The sequence below is a fragment of the Balaenoptera physalus genome, assembly GCF_965194825.1.
Source record: "Balaenoptera physalus genome assembly, chromosome: 17".
Lineage (NCBI taxonomy): Eukaryota > Metazoa > Chordata > Mammalia > Artiodactyla > Balaenopteridae > Balaenoptera > Balaenoptera physalus.
Genome location: NC_138895.1, coordinates 6,189,224 through 6,203,518, shown reverse-complemented (window position 1 = coordinate 6,203,518; position 14,295 = coordinate 6,189,224). Strand labels below are relative to the sequence as shown.

General features: G+C 47.9%; 1 protein-coding gene and 1 long non-coding RNA gene across 8 annotated transcripts in view; both read right to left on the bottom strand.

The window, feature by feature from the left end:
- Positions 1-11,688, bottom strand: part of FAM110B (family with sequence similarity 110 member B) — a 136,404-nt gene extending 124,716 nt beyond the window's left edge. For 5 of the 7 annotated variants that reach the window (XM_082433049.1, XM_082433050.1, XM_082433047.1 and 2 more), the window contains exon 1: positions 11,380-11,672. The gene's annotated coding sequence lies outside the window, so the exon portion shown is untranslated. Of the gene's footprint in view, positions 1-8,564; positions 9,605-11,379 lie in introns of those variants that run through there. The other 2 variants (XR_014255431.1, XM_082433048.1) reach the window with 2 other exon arrangements.
- A 396-nt stretch (positions 11,689-12,084) lies between these two features.
- Positions 12,085-13,304, bottom strand: LOC309646620. The gene is made up of 3 exons (XR_014255477.1): positions 13,280-13,304; positions 13,152-13,187; positions 12,085-12,621 (listed from the first exon to the last, which is right to left on the bottom strand). It is a non-coding gene; the product is annotated as an uncharacterized lncRNA (long non-coding RNA).
- Between the last annotated feature and the right edge of the window lie 991 nt (positions 13,305-14,295).

Genomic DNA, 14,295 nt, shown 5'->3' with positions numbered 1-14,295 from the left:
TGGTTTGGATATGATACCCGTCCCTCTATCGAGTGACAAGGCAGAGATATACTTTTACGCCTTTGCATTCACGTTACTTGAGCATCATAAAAGGCGTGATTGTTTCCTCTGTTCTTTTTATTCAGACCACATGAAGTCAAGGAAAAGAATTAGAGAGGAGGCATGACAGAGCCTTTTAGGATGACCAGGACTTCACAAAGCAGAGAGAGAGGAAACACCAGGTGCAGTGGACGGGAGGCACCCAGGGAAGGGGCTGGAGGGGCCCTGGTGCCAAGTCAGGGAAGCCTGGACGGTGGGTTAACAAGATTTTGTCCTGGGCACCTGGGTGGGGCCTGGAGCGGCTGAGCAACATGACAGACCGGCGATGCAGCTAATTCCGGAGAAAGTGCAATAGACACAGGAAAGGGAAGAAGGCCAAGGTGGGGGTATCAGCCAGCAAAGAAGAGAGGATGGAGGCCTGGGGGTCGGTCACAGTTGACCGAGGGTCGGGGCAGGTACACCAGGAACGCAGAGCTGGGCCGGGCAGGAGAGACATTTCAGAATCAGATGGAGGGGAAAACCCAGAGAGGATGTCAAAGGGGACGAGGGTCCTCATTTCAGGACGGGGTGATGGTGAGCTAGGCATCAGCTGGCAGGAGCACAGGCTGAAGAACATCGGCCTGCCTTCCGCCGTCAGTTCAGATCAGTGCAGATGCAGGGGCGGGTGCAGAAGTCACCCCTTCCCAAAGGCAAGCTTTTCACGGCTCCTACGCTGTCGCTTCATTAGACCACAAAGCATTTAACATCTACGAGCACAGACCAAAGTTGTCTTGCTTGCTACTAGGTTTGCTATTTTAGGTTTGAGGAATTCACGCTCTTATCGGTAGAAGGAAGTTTCTTACAGGAGCTTTGCTGCTCCTTTTCAAAATGCAAGAAAAAAATACTTTCTGACATAATATTCTCTGAGTATTACTTTTTGTTCAAAGAGGGGATAGAGGGGCCAAAAAGTAACGGTAAAAAGAAAAAGGGACGAAGCTTTATTTTTCTCCTAGAATAAAAAGACGAACCTTCGTTTCAGTGATGCTGCATTCCCCACGTCAAGTGGGCAACACCGTGAATCACGTGACCCCACTCGCAAGGAACACTGACAATTTCAACAAGAGCAACAGGACATTTCAGAGGATGGACGCGGGTGGAAGCACCCTGAGGTCACGTCAATTCTCCATGACGGGCAGGAACCTGGGGTCAGAACTGGAGAAATGAAGTTCTAAGAGATGGCTGAGATGAAGATGGAAGTTCTAAGGGAGGTGGCCCGTAGGCTCGGAGCCGCCCAGAGCTTCAGGACGAGTGAAGATGCGACGCCCACCCAAACCGGTAGCAGCGCGGTCCCTGGCAAACAGCAGGCACTCAAGCATGCGTGTGTTGAAATGGGAGTGGTGCCAGTGACTAGCGACACCCCTAGTCCCTGCATCAGCTGACCAGAATCTGAACACTGGTTTTGGAAAACAGCTCAATGAAGCATGGCGTCCATGTCCTAATGGTGAAACGTGGCAGGTGAGAAGATTTTAGCTCTACGTACCTTGGCCTCAGCCAGTTTTATCTAAGGAGATCAGGGTTCTAGATAAAACTCTCCTCTGGGGTCTAATAAAGACCTGAAAGTCAGCCTACTGGAACCTGCCAAGGCCACCCACCGTTGTCAAGGTCACCAGGCCCTGTACCAAACTGCTGCCTGTGGTTGCTTCCAGTCTCAAACCAACTCATTATCCAAACACGGCCAGGTAAGGAACCTCAGGAAAGCCCAGACCATTCTAAACAAGTCAATCTAAAAGTGACCTCTGGGAGAAATTAAAGTTTTAGTTATAGGCAACTGATCAGTTATTTGCCTCTTAAAGCTCAATGTCACTGAAAAAAATAAGCATAAATGCATCAACTATTCAACTAGAAGATGGCAGAGCCATCATGCAAATACAAAGAATACAGGTAAAGTGCTGAAAAGAGTGATGGAACGTACTAAACACTGTATAAGGGTCTGACTTGATAATGATATCGTTATCATTATCATTGATTACACAGGCTAAGGCAGGGAAAAATCAGAGGTATGAATAATCCTATAAAAAACCAATACTGCACTCAATTCCTTCCTATATTCACTAGGTTATGCAATAATAAATAGTATCTACCATCAAATCTAATAACTACCTTCTGTTGAAACCAGAAAAATGTATGTTTTCAAGTTTCTTCTTTCAATTTTGTTTTTAATTGGAGTACAGCTGCTTTACAATGGGGTGTTAGTTTCTGCTGTACAACGAAGTGAATCAGCTCTACGTGTACATACGTCCCCTCCCATCTCGGACCTCCTTCCCCCCCAGCCTCCCACCCCCATCCTACCAATCGAGCTCATCACAGAGCACCAAGTTTTGAGACATTTCCCTAACAGGCTGAAATCTTAAGACCAAATTAGAGTGAGGGGAACTCTCTTAACAAAAGGCACCTATCTCTCATTCAGAAAAAAAAAAAAAAAAAAGGGAGACAGTTCCCCGGTGGCGTAGTGGTTAGGATTCCAGGCTTTCACTGCTGTGGCCTGGGTTCAGTCCCTGGCTGGGGACCTGAGATCTCGCAAGCCGCAGCCCAAAACAAACAAACTGGAAATCAGACATGATTATACAAGGTAACTGCTTTAAACTTGAACGTCAATTGTGTCAGGGATCAACCATAAGGTGGAGACTCAGGCCTCTGTGCTCATGGCTGTGAAGGTCATCTCCATGGGTGTGGGCTACACCAGGACCACACAGAGTAGGGAGAAGAAGGGGTGTCAGTGACACGACCGTGTTTTCCTCGCGCAGGCGACACTCATGCGGAGAAATACACACAGTGCCTCCATCCCTGATGAACTCACTGTCTCACTAAAGGAACCAGGAACCAAGAACACATCAGAAGATACAGCGATCAACTGAATGAGCGCAGGAAGTGCTGGCCGGCAAGGCACAGGTGCAACGTTGCAGGTCCTGCTGGGAGAGCCTTCACGGAGGCGGGTCCCTGGCCTTGGCACTCCGGGGGGCAGTTCACTGAAACAGGCTTGGGAAACAGTAGTTCTACGAAATGTTTTCGCAACGGCCCATCTAGTTCCTGAAATGCTTTGATTATACTGACCACATGTCGGGGTCAATGTTACGCATCAACTGGACTGGGATTCGAGGTGCCCAGGCATTTGGTTAAACGTGGTTCTGGATGTGTCTGTGAGGATGTTTCTGGATGCGATTAACATTCAAATTGGTGCACTGAGTAAAGCAGGTGGCCCTCCCCGGTGTGGGCGGCCTCGTCTCATCAGTGGAGGAACTGAACCCAACAAGAGGGGGGAGAGGGAGAGGGAGATCTCTCTGCCCGGCTGAGCTGAGACCCGGGTCTCCACCCGCCCTCACACCAGAGCTGAGCCCTCGTCTCTCTGGGGTCTCCCGCCTGCAGATGACAGATCTTGGGACTTCTCAGCCTCCAAAACCGCACGAGCCAATCAACTCCTTATAATAAACTTCCTTGAGATCAAGACCGAGATCCTATTGGTTCTGTTTCTCTGGAGAACCCTGACTGACACCAGGTATATGTGAATAATAAATACTATCTGGTAAAATGAAAAATCCAAATTAAAATGAAGATCCTTAGGTATTTCCGACACAAAGTGTATGAGGATGTTTGATAACATCTTGGCGCGCTGAATTAAAAGGCTTTGGGATGCAGTCTCTTTATCATTAACTGAACTCACCTAAACACTTTTGGGGAAGGATCCAAAGAAAGGACAGAGCTTTTCAACAGCTGAATGCTTCATGCTGAAATTACTCTGGAAAAAGCATGTGGAAATACCAATGGGGAATTAAGAACCAAAGCGGTTCGGTCCTGTGCCAGTGGATTCTGAAAGGAAAAATACCTGTGGGAGAAACCCGATAAGCACATCAGGCCACGTGAGCTGGAACCCTTCAGTGCTGGAGCGAGGGCAGGGCAGCTTCTAACTGGGTAATCGTGGACCGTGGGAAGCTCACACTGAACACAGGGCTTAGAGCTGGAGAAGTGAAGTTCTCATATACATACACACACACACACACACCCCCCAACTATGTGACATTTGTGGGGCTCCCATCACTTACATGGAAAGTTCTCTTAAAACCAAATTCCAGACTCTACAGATAAACCACAAATCTCCTCTAGCACGACCTAACAGAATATTCCAACTTCCCACAGAATATAGATTTATATGACTCTATAATACTCTCCCCCTATAAGAACGGTAAATATAAATTCACTAACAAGGATTAGAAAAAAAATCTCTGTTAAATTAAACAATGATTTCTCTTCTTCCTTCATGGTCACTGAACAAGAACAAAATTTACAGGGAAGAAAAACATCTGATTCTTAAAAATCACAACATTCCAATCAGTGATCATTTGAATGAGCACCGGCCAGGGATAGATTAAAAGGATTTGAAAAATCCCCAACTCAAGTTAAGTGTACAGGGAAACTCCCAATTCACCTTGTTCTAACGATGTAGTCAAAACACAGAAGTGCTGTCAGGATTCACTGGTATTTCCGGACACCACTGAGTTTCCCGTTCCACCTGTCCGTTTCTGACCCCCTAGTGGAAACGGTGGCCCCCTGGTAGCCAGGGATCAGAAGATGATAGTTTGCACGTGTGCAAGTACATAGGCTCACACATCTAGGATGGAGGAGTGTCTGCACAACGACCTGAAAATACGTCTTTATGTTTCATTCACTAAACTTCACCCAAAGATTACAGTCAACAAGCCAGTACTGGGAAGGATTAAAGCCTGGAGAAGAACATATAAATATTCTTATTTCTAAAATGGGTATGATTTCCTTTTGAAAAATACAAAAATACAGAATCAAAATCAGTGCACCAACAAACGTCATTATAATGGGACACAGCATCATTAGTGACAAGATATGACTTGGAAACGGGGTGGGGGTAATAACCCACAGTCCAGAGCGCTGACTAGGCAGGTCCACCAGGCTGCCGGCTCTGGCCCTGATTTCAGTGCCCGCTTCCGGGGGGAGGGGAGAGGCAGAGCCGCGTGACAAGCATGGTCCCTTTCGCAGCGGGTGCACTTCCCCACCACGTCTCCTCTTGTGGTTTATAGAAGGAGGTGGGTGCCTTTAAGCTGGCATCTCAGGTATTAGGCAAGCCCCCGCTGACATTTATAGAAGACGAAGCAGGTGACGCCCGCTGAAGTGCCGGGGTAAAGCCATAAGCATGCCCCACTACCCCGAGAAACCCACGTTTCCAGATACCAATTCTCCCTCTCCTCTGACCCCCGTCCCCAAAATGCTCTCTCAAGGCCGGCTTGGAGCCTGCCCACTGGACCCCGGGTTTATACACCTGGGCTGGAAGGCCCATCATCTCAGCACAAAAAACAGAGCCAGAGAAGAACCCTGCCTGAGGACAGGCCTTTCTGCTGTGCCTTTGGCTCCCGTGGGAAGGACCCCAGAGTCAGCAGTGTCACCTGCACAGTCGGTTGGTAACTAAGCCCCGTCCCAGGCCCTGCGGATACAGCAGCCGACACGACAGGGACCCTCTCAACCAGGAGAAATGTACTAATAACAACGTCTAAACAAAGTACACAATTTCCCTTAGGAATGAGGGCTGTGAATAAAATAACATAGGACTGGGGGACACGGAGCGGCTGGAGGAGGGGCAACCTTAGCTTCAGCAGTCAGGGTGAGTCTCTGAAAAAGTGCCTTTCACCCTGTTACCCGTGTGATAAGAATATACAAGACGGATGGAGGGACGGATGACATCCACGAGACAGTAACACCCAACCGCAACCAACCTCCACGGAGTACCCGGCACCGTGCAAGCATCTTCCTCCTAAAACCTCACAACGAGCCCATGAAGTAGGTCCTGCAGTTTTCCCCATTTTATAGATCGGGATACTGAGGTTCCAGAAGCCTGGGTAACCTGTTCAACCTACAGAGCCGATCTTTGCACCCAGACGGGCTCAACTAGAAATGCGCCCCCTCCCAGCCCCTTGGGCACTGACTTACCTATTTGCTGGGACAACTAAGTGTTTGGCCTGGAATCCCCACAGCGGTGCTCAAGCCCTCACCCTGCCCCGCCCCCAATGGGGTAACAGAGATGAACAAAGCTCAGAACTCCCAAAGGATCTGCCACCCATTCTGAATGTGCTCACGGTGTCTGTGACTCCCCTTGAACCTGACAAATCCGGGCTGTCCCAGTCTCCTTAATCTCTGACACCATCAGCCTGCAGTGCACCTGGAAACAACGGCATCTGCAAATACCTTCTCATGTGGTTTGTAAGAATCAGTAAGACCACTTGCACAGGATGCAGGTTACCACTGCAGCTTCCAATCCAGAGGTGGGCTACAAGGAAGGCCCTGCTGACCTGGTTCTTCTGCCACTGTCTCCTGTTCCTCACAAAGGCCACAGGGCCTTTGCACAGGCTGTCTGTCCTCTCTGCCCAGAGGCCTTCCAGAGGTTGCCTCTTTTTTTCACATATGTCTCAGCTCAAACATCCTCCATGAGGCCCTCCCAGACCACCCAGCCCAGATGAGAACACCACCCTCACTCTTGACTGCAATCATTACTGCTTCAAGTTAGCTTTTCATTTGCTTGTTTACTTTATCATCTATTTTGCCCCACTTGACACTAGGATGCCTTAGAGAGGCAGAGACCTTGTCTTTCCTGGGCACTGCTTATCCCCAGCACCTGGCACACAATCAATCTATAAATATCTGTTTAACATAACAATCATCGGGACTTCCCTGGTGACGCAGCGGTTAAGAGTCCGCCTGCCAATGCAGGGGAGACGGGTTTGAGCCCTGGTCTGGGAAGATCCCACATGGTGCGGAGCAACTAAACCCGTGCGCCACAACTACTGAGCCTGCGCTCTAGAGCACGCGAGCCACAACTACTGAGACCCACGGGCCTAGAGCCCGTGCTCTGCAATGGGAGAGGCCACCGCAATGAGAAGCCCGTGCACCGCAACGAACAGCAGCCCCGGCTCGCCGCAGCTAGAGAAAGCCCACACGCAGCAGCGAAGACCCAACGCAGCCAAAAAATAATAAATAAAGAAAAAATATATAACAATTAAGAAAAAATATATAGGGCTTCCCTGGTGGCGCAGTGGTTGAGAATCTGCCTGCTAATGCAGGGGACACGGGTTCGAGCCCTGGTCTGGGAAGATCCCACATGCCGTGGAGCAACTAGGCCCATGAGCCACAACTACTGAGCCTGCGCGTCTGGAGCCTGTGCTCCGCTACAAGAGAGGCCGCGACAGTGAGAGGCCCGCGTACCGCGATGAAGAGTGGCCCCGGCTTGCCACAACTAGAGAAAGCCCTCGCACGGCAACGAAGACCCAACATAGCAATCAATCAATCAATCAATAAATCTTTAAAAAATATATATATATATAACAATCATAATAGAAGAAATTACTAAATTACATTATTTCACATAATTACTTCCTTTTCATCACAGTCCAGTCAATGGGACAAAAAACTTGGTGTCAAGAATGACCATTTTGAAGGATATCAGTGATTCTTCCTGAAAAAGACAAGAAGATGCAACTAACTTCTAAAGGGGCCCTGAGGGGTAAAATGCTTTGCGTTACAACATAACTACTCCAAAATTTCCCATATGCTTCCGAATTGTATTTTGAAAAGCTTTATCCGGAACTGGACAACTTCAAAACCCACTGATATTGCTCTGATGTATAAAATACAGCACAGAATCCTTATAATTCTTCTAGAAACCTGTCTGCCGAATGACGTATGGTTTCCTTGGGCTGAACTTCTCCGTGAAGTGTTTACAATTTTAAAAATCCCATCTTTAGCGCCAGTTCCACTTTAGAATTGTTTAATCATACTGGAAAAAGGAAGCAATTTGTTTCACCTACTAACATTTCCTTAAAAAAATTTTTTTTAGATTTTTTAAAAAACAAGACTGATGTCTTCAAATGCTGTGTTCTTATGTGATTCTCCTTGTGAGACTCAAACCACAAAAAGTTAAAAATGTGAAAATCACATGCAGGCCCTTCTCACAAGTAGGAGGGAACCAAACATTTCAGAATAGGAGTGAATATGCATGACCTAAGTTCATTAATGTTGTATTACAAAAGATCATCCGGAAACAAACCCCGGTTTAAAAACAGGATGAAAATGTATTCTGCAGTACATTTCCTTGCCAGTAACTAATTACCTGCAATTAATTATTTGGACCATGACATCCACGAACAATGAAAAACTAAATTTCTTAACTACTATTCTCCAAAATCTTCCATGCAAATCACCCCGTAACTTATCCTGACAAAGTTCAGAATCAATGCTACATTTAGCTTCTTCGATGAACATTTTTGGGCATAATTTGTGTTCTCCTCTGAACAATTCTCAAGCATTACTTTTGTGTGTTTCTATAATGCTTTCAATACCAAACAAGATCACCATTACAACATGAAATCAGCTTTGCTTCTTCTGAGCTCCCTGACTCAGCCGAGTCACCTGCCTCACCTGCAGCAAGGAGATAAGAGCAAGGACCCCGCGCTGGAGGAGTTAAGGGAACGCACCGTCATCTGTCTGGGACTGGACGGGTCCCCGCGCTGGCCGCAGAGATAACTCCCATCACAATCCACAAAACCCTTGTTCCGAGCGTACCTCCTCTCCTCGGTGCTGTACTAAGTAGAATGAATATATGTTTTCGTGATGAGTCATGGCTTTGCAGAGCTCCAGAGCCTTCAGCCTGAATTGCAATTCTCACTGCATCATACTGGGAGGCAGAATGGTGGTAAAAACCAGAATAAATGAGAATTCACCCTAGGAAGTTGTTGTCTTAAATAAAGTCAAGAAGCAAGTAGGTTTCTTATCATTTGTTTCTCTCTCCTAGAAGTTAAACACTGAAAAAAAAAAAAAAAGTCCAGGATTGTTGGAGATCCCCAACGCTCAGAACAGTCAATCTTACTCTATTATGGGAAAATAAGAGTAAAGGGTACAGTCGACTAAATAATATTTTGACAATGTTTCTCTTAACACCTGTAATACCCTGGTTTGCAGAGAGAAAAATCTGGCCAATATTCTTTAAAAGTTGAAAAGACAAAGGACAAACTTTTTAAAAAGTTTATTCCTAAGAAGATTGTTAGGAAGTGTCAGTGCAGACAGAGTATATTTTGGGGAGAGGGCAAGCAATGAAATTGCTAAAGGAATCCCTGCAGTTTTCCTTGAACACACGGCTGTCCACCAGCATCATCCACAGCGCCATCTACTGCCCAACTGTCCGCACAGCAGCCCTGGCTCTGCAGGGCCCCCAAGAATTAACGCCAAGCCTCAGCTTAGCTAAGTTAACTGTTTAGGAATGAAAAAGATGTCACTTCAAAGTTAAAAGCGGGGGCGACCTCAGAATGAAGGTAAACTCCTGACAATCTTTTCAAATATCTAGACAACAAACATAATCTTTTGGTTACTAACAGACAATTAAGTAGTTTTAATTTTTCTTGGCTAGCTACACTATAAACTCTGCTCTGCAGATTTTAAAGCACGGGTAAGATTTATACGTTCTGGTTGATGCATGTGTATACAGTACATATATTTATCTTTTATTACCTTTTGACATGGTAGGAGTTACCTAACCGCTGTTTATAGCAGCAACGCAGAATGGAAAGTATGATTTTCAACCTATAGAACAAGGGGATTCGGGGAGGGGTTCAGAGCCCAGGTTTCTCCTAATGTCTAGGCTTTTCCTTAGACAGGTAGGCCCTTCAGGATAATGAAGTCTCGCGAAACGTACCGGCATACGACCCGGTGCAGGACTGTGTTCTCGTCCTCACAAATCTGCTATACTTCATACATAAGAATACACAGAACAGCTTGTCCGTCATAAGCAAAACAAAAACCCAACCTCAATTCTGATCTAAAATTAAACTGCAGACTTAAAACAGACCATGATTTAAAAGATCTGGGACTTAAAAAACCAAAACAACCATTTTCCAAAGAGAAAAAAGCACATGAACCGATAATACAAATTAAAACTAAAACCAGCTGGCACGTAGCACCGTGTTCCGTAGGGCACTATTCTAAGGTCTTTACAGATTATCAGGTTGTCAAAATACCATCTATAGTAATACCATAGATTAAGTACCATAGGGTAAGTCAAGGGAATGTTAACCCGAGGAAGAAGTCTGGCTTACCATTAACTCACCCTTATGTTAAAAAAAACTATGCTTAATAAATAGCTCATTGGAACGACCAGGGGTGGTGATGTCACAAAACAAGTACAAGTTAATACAGGTATTTTCCATGGAATGACTCTAAGTGTAAATTGGGGGGAAAAGGCTAAATAAATATTTTCACCGCCAACAGGGGAAATGAAGAAAATGGAAGTCATTTACAGTCATTTACTATTTATACTGCAAAAATGCTTAGTCTACTATCATATTCCCCTTCTCAGAATCACACCCGTGTGTAGTCCTCACGCCAGCCATGCAGTGTTGTCACAGATGTGAGCCAGATTTTGCACAGGACGTGGCCGGGAGGAAAAGCGCAAAGTTAGCTTGCATCTCCTGCGGGAAATAAAGCCTGCTTGTTTTTGTGGCTCAATACATCTGAATACCAACTCGAAAGGGTTAAAAAGCCGGGCACCTGGCGTTTGCTTTCCACTCTCCAGAGTGATTTAAGCTTACAGCGAAGTTCTCTCCGCTTCCCTGCGCGGCCTGCACCCTGCACGGAGGGAGAGCTGTCACCACCGTCTACACCCTGCCGCACGGGTTCTCACCACCAGCGGGGCCCCCGGGTTGGGCAACGGGCTCGGCGGCTTCCCCCAACCTGCAAGCGCTGGGCGGCCGAGTTCCGAGCTCCGCGGCGTGACGGGGCACGAGTGCGCCAGGGGTCACTTCATTCCATTTCAATCTGTACGCTTTCAAATAAAGTCGAGACAACGGAGACCACGGATGGAGCTCGAGGGGGCCACCAAAAACAAACTTTCGGAGCCTCCGAATCTGCATTTCTTGCAGGAATTCCCAGCCCGCGACGGGGAGAGCCCGATGCTCCCAAAGCACTCAGCCCCCAAGACGAGAGGCCCTGCGAGGAGCCCTGGCCGAGGGGGTCCCCGTCCCTCGCCGCCCCCCGCCCCGCGCACCCCGCCTGCCCGGCCCCCGCCCCGGCCTCCGCCCGGCCTCCCGCCGACCCCGGGCGCGCGGCGAGCTCGCTGCCCGGAACGCCGGCCGGCGTCGGTCCGGGCCATGCGGCCCCCGGGCCCGGCTAGACCGAGCCCCAGGCCGGGCCGGAGCGGCAGAGACGGACCCGGCGGCTCCGCGGCCGCGCGCGGCTTCCGCATTGTCCGCGATCGGGACGCGGCGCGGCCCCCCGACCCGGCCCCCGGCCCAGCCTTACCTCGGCCGCTCTCCCCGGCCGCGGGCGGTGCGGCGCGAGCCGGGCTCCGGGCTCCGGGGGCTGCGGAGACAAGGAGTCGGGGCCCGCGAGGGACGGGGGCCGGGCCGCCGGGGCCGCGGGAGGGCGGAGCGCGGACGGGGCCGGCCGAGGAGGCCTGGGGCGCGGGGCGGCGGAGAGCCCGGCTGGCGGCGGCGGCCGCGGCGGCTCGGTCTGCGCCGAGTGGGAGGGCTCGGGCAGGCTTCGCCAGGGCGCGAGGGAGGGAACTTGGAGCGAGTCGCCGCGGCCCCGAGCGCGTGGCTCCGCCGAGTGGGCACGCCCCCGAGCGCCCCGCCCAGGCCCCGCCCCCCCCATGGCCCCGCCCCCTCCCCTCACTCCCGCCCCGCCTCCAAACCCCCCGCGCTCGATCCCCGCTCCCTCCCCGGTGGAGAACCGCCGGACCTCCACCGCCAGGAAACCCCAGACCCGGAGCCTGTTTTGTGAGAGTGATGACCCGACAGTCGGCCCATCCAGATCCCGGTGCCTGACAACATCCTCTGTTGACTAACTTCCATATACTCAGACGGACCGCCTTAGTATTTGTAGACTAAACTTCTGAAGGCACTTGTAAGACTCCAAAAAAGATTTGAAGAAGACAGTAGAGAATGTAGAAAAAAAATCTCCGACCACAAGGTACTGGCCCTAGAGAAGGGGCCAGCTGATGTTTCAAAATCAAGTAAGCGTTTTGGGGTGCATCCTTATTCATTTCATATTGCATGGCTTGGTAATGCTTTTTCTTTAGATTTGCTTAATAACTTGATTGGGGTTTTGAGGGGTTTACTGTTTTAGGAAGATTAAACCCATTCCAGTTGAGTGTTTGCTACTGGGAATTCTAAAAGGCAAAATCTGTATTTATCAAAACGGTTGATTTTGAATGGGACACGAATTCACAACATGATTACTTCTCTAAAATATGTAGCAAAAATGTGTTTTGTATCTTTAGTACATTTGAAATACAATTGCATTCATCGCATTTTCTCAGAAAGATCATCTATATTTGAATTGTATGACTCTTATTTCACTCTAGTTCAGAAATTATCAAATAAATAAAACTCAGGCTCCCATAATAAATTTTTGGCCATTTACAAGAGAACCGTTTTAAGAAAGTGACATGATACTGGGTTTTCAATGGAACTTTCCTTTGGCATACTAATGCATTCCATGTGATCACAGATTATGTTGTGGTCTCCATTAACTCCAAAAGTCCTGTAACAGTAAAATGAAGTTATTTTTCATCATTCCCATAGCAAATGAACCAACTTCTCTCACTCCAAAGTAGTCTATTAAAAAATAATAATAATAACTTCTTTGCCCCAACAAGTTCCTTCTGGGAATTGCTCCGTGCTGTTGTGTGTGACACCCTCCCCCCTGCCATTTCAGGGGCTCATGAACCAGGTCTGCTAACCAGAGTGCATCTCATAGCCCCCCTCCAAGGGGAGGGGGCTGGCGCATGTTCAAAGGCGGGGAGGTCCTTTTTCTGAACTCATATGGCAGCTTCAGAGACCATGCCATGTAAGCCTACAGCAGCTGGAGGTAGCCTATTAGAGAAGAAAGCCAAACCAGAAGAAAGCCACCTGCGCCACGGAAACAGGCAGAGTCCTGATGATATTAACAAGCCCCTCCAGGCAGCCATCTCCGAAACCAGTCAAAACTCCTGGACGTCTGAGGAAATGCACCAATAAATTGTCTCTTTAGCTTATTCTATTTTGAGCTAGGTTGCTTTTCAAAATACTCACTTAAAAAGCCGTGGAAGCTCCCATATGACCCATGCTCTGAAAATCAGGAATGTAACCAATGAGTTGTAGCTTCCTTGTCACTTAAATTGCTTCTTCATAATAAAGTAGATACCAAGAAGTCCACTTACCAGGAAGCCCTACCTTGTGGCAGGACTAAGGGTCTCATTTAGGGAATTACTGTTGCCCAGGGTAGATTTCATATTTTCACATTGTCCTTCCCCAAACCAAAAATTAATAAAAGATGTGGTCAGAAAATGAGAGAGAAGAGAAAAACACATCGAAACTAGAACATCCCAGTAAATGTTTTTATCAATTATTCCAGTAAAAGGTGCTTTCATAATCCCGAATATTTGCTGATATAAGACCCTTCTTCTTTTCTGGACTCACAATTGTAGGGTCAGCTACAGACTCTTGGGGACTGGTGAGATTGGTTTGTTGTGCTGGAATTTTACTGTTGAGGAGAAGTAGGCCATTGGCTTATGCTTGGAATTCTTTTGTCTCACAGAGACTTTTGTCTCTAAAAGTATGTAAAAATATTTGACTAGTACCCTAATGAGCATTCACACACTAATCAGTGTGTTGCTTAACCATTACTCACAGGTCACCGTGAACACTAGGAGTGTTGATGGCAAGGGAGTGGGCTGGATGCACCCAAAGGCATTGCTTTGAGCCTTTGATTCCAAGAGTTTTTTCTTATGGGAACTCTGATCTCAATTCAGAGTTTTCATCAGCCTTTCTTCACATGGATATGTACCCAGTTGTGTGGACAACTAGCGAAATTTCATGTATAAAAGGCCATGAGCCGAATAATAATATATCATAAACAGATCTGAGTCCCAGAAAAGAACAGTACACGGAGGTGAACCATCTCCAGAAACATGACAGGGCAGCCTCGGAGGAAAAGTAAAGAAAAAGTAGTTCTGGAATCCTAGCCCAGCTCTGAATGACACATCCAAATGACTCGCTATGATTCTCCAGTGGAAATGTCTATCAAATATCCAGAGTCTGCCCGCATCCCTGTGCCAGATCCAAGTAATGTCTGTGCCATTTCCTTACCCAAGAGTGATAAGAGCAATCTCCCTGTTCACCTGGGCTCCGACAACCTCATCTGTCTGTCCAGAACCCACCCCGGGAACATGGCATA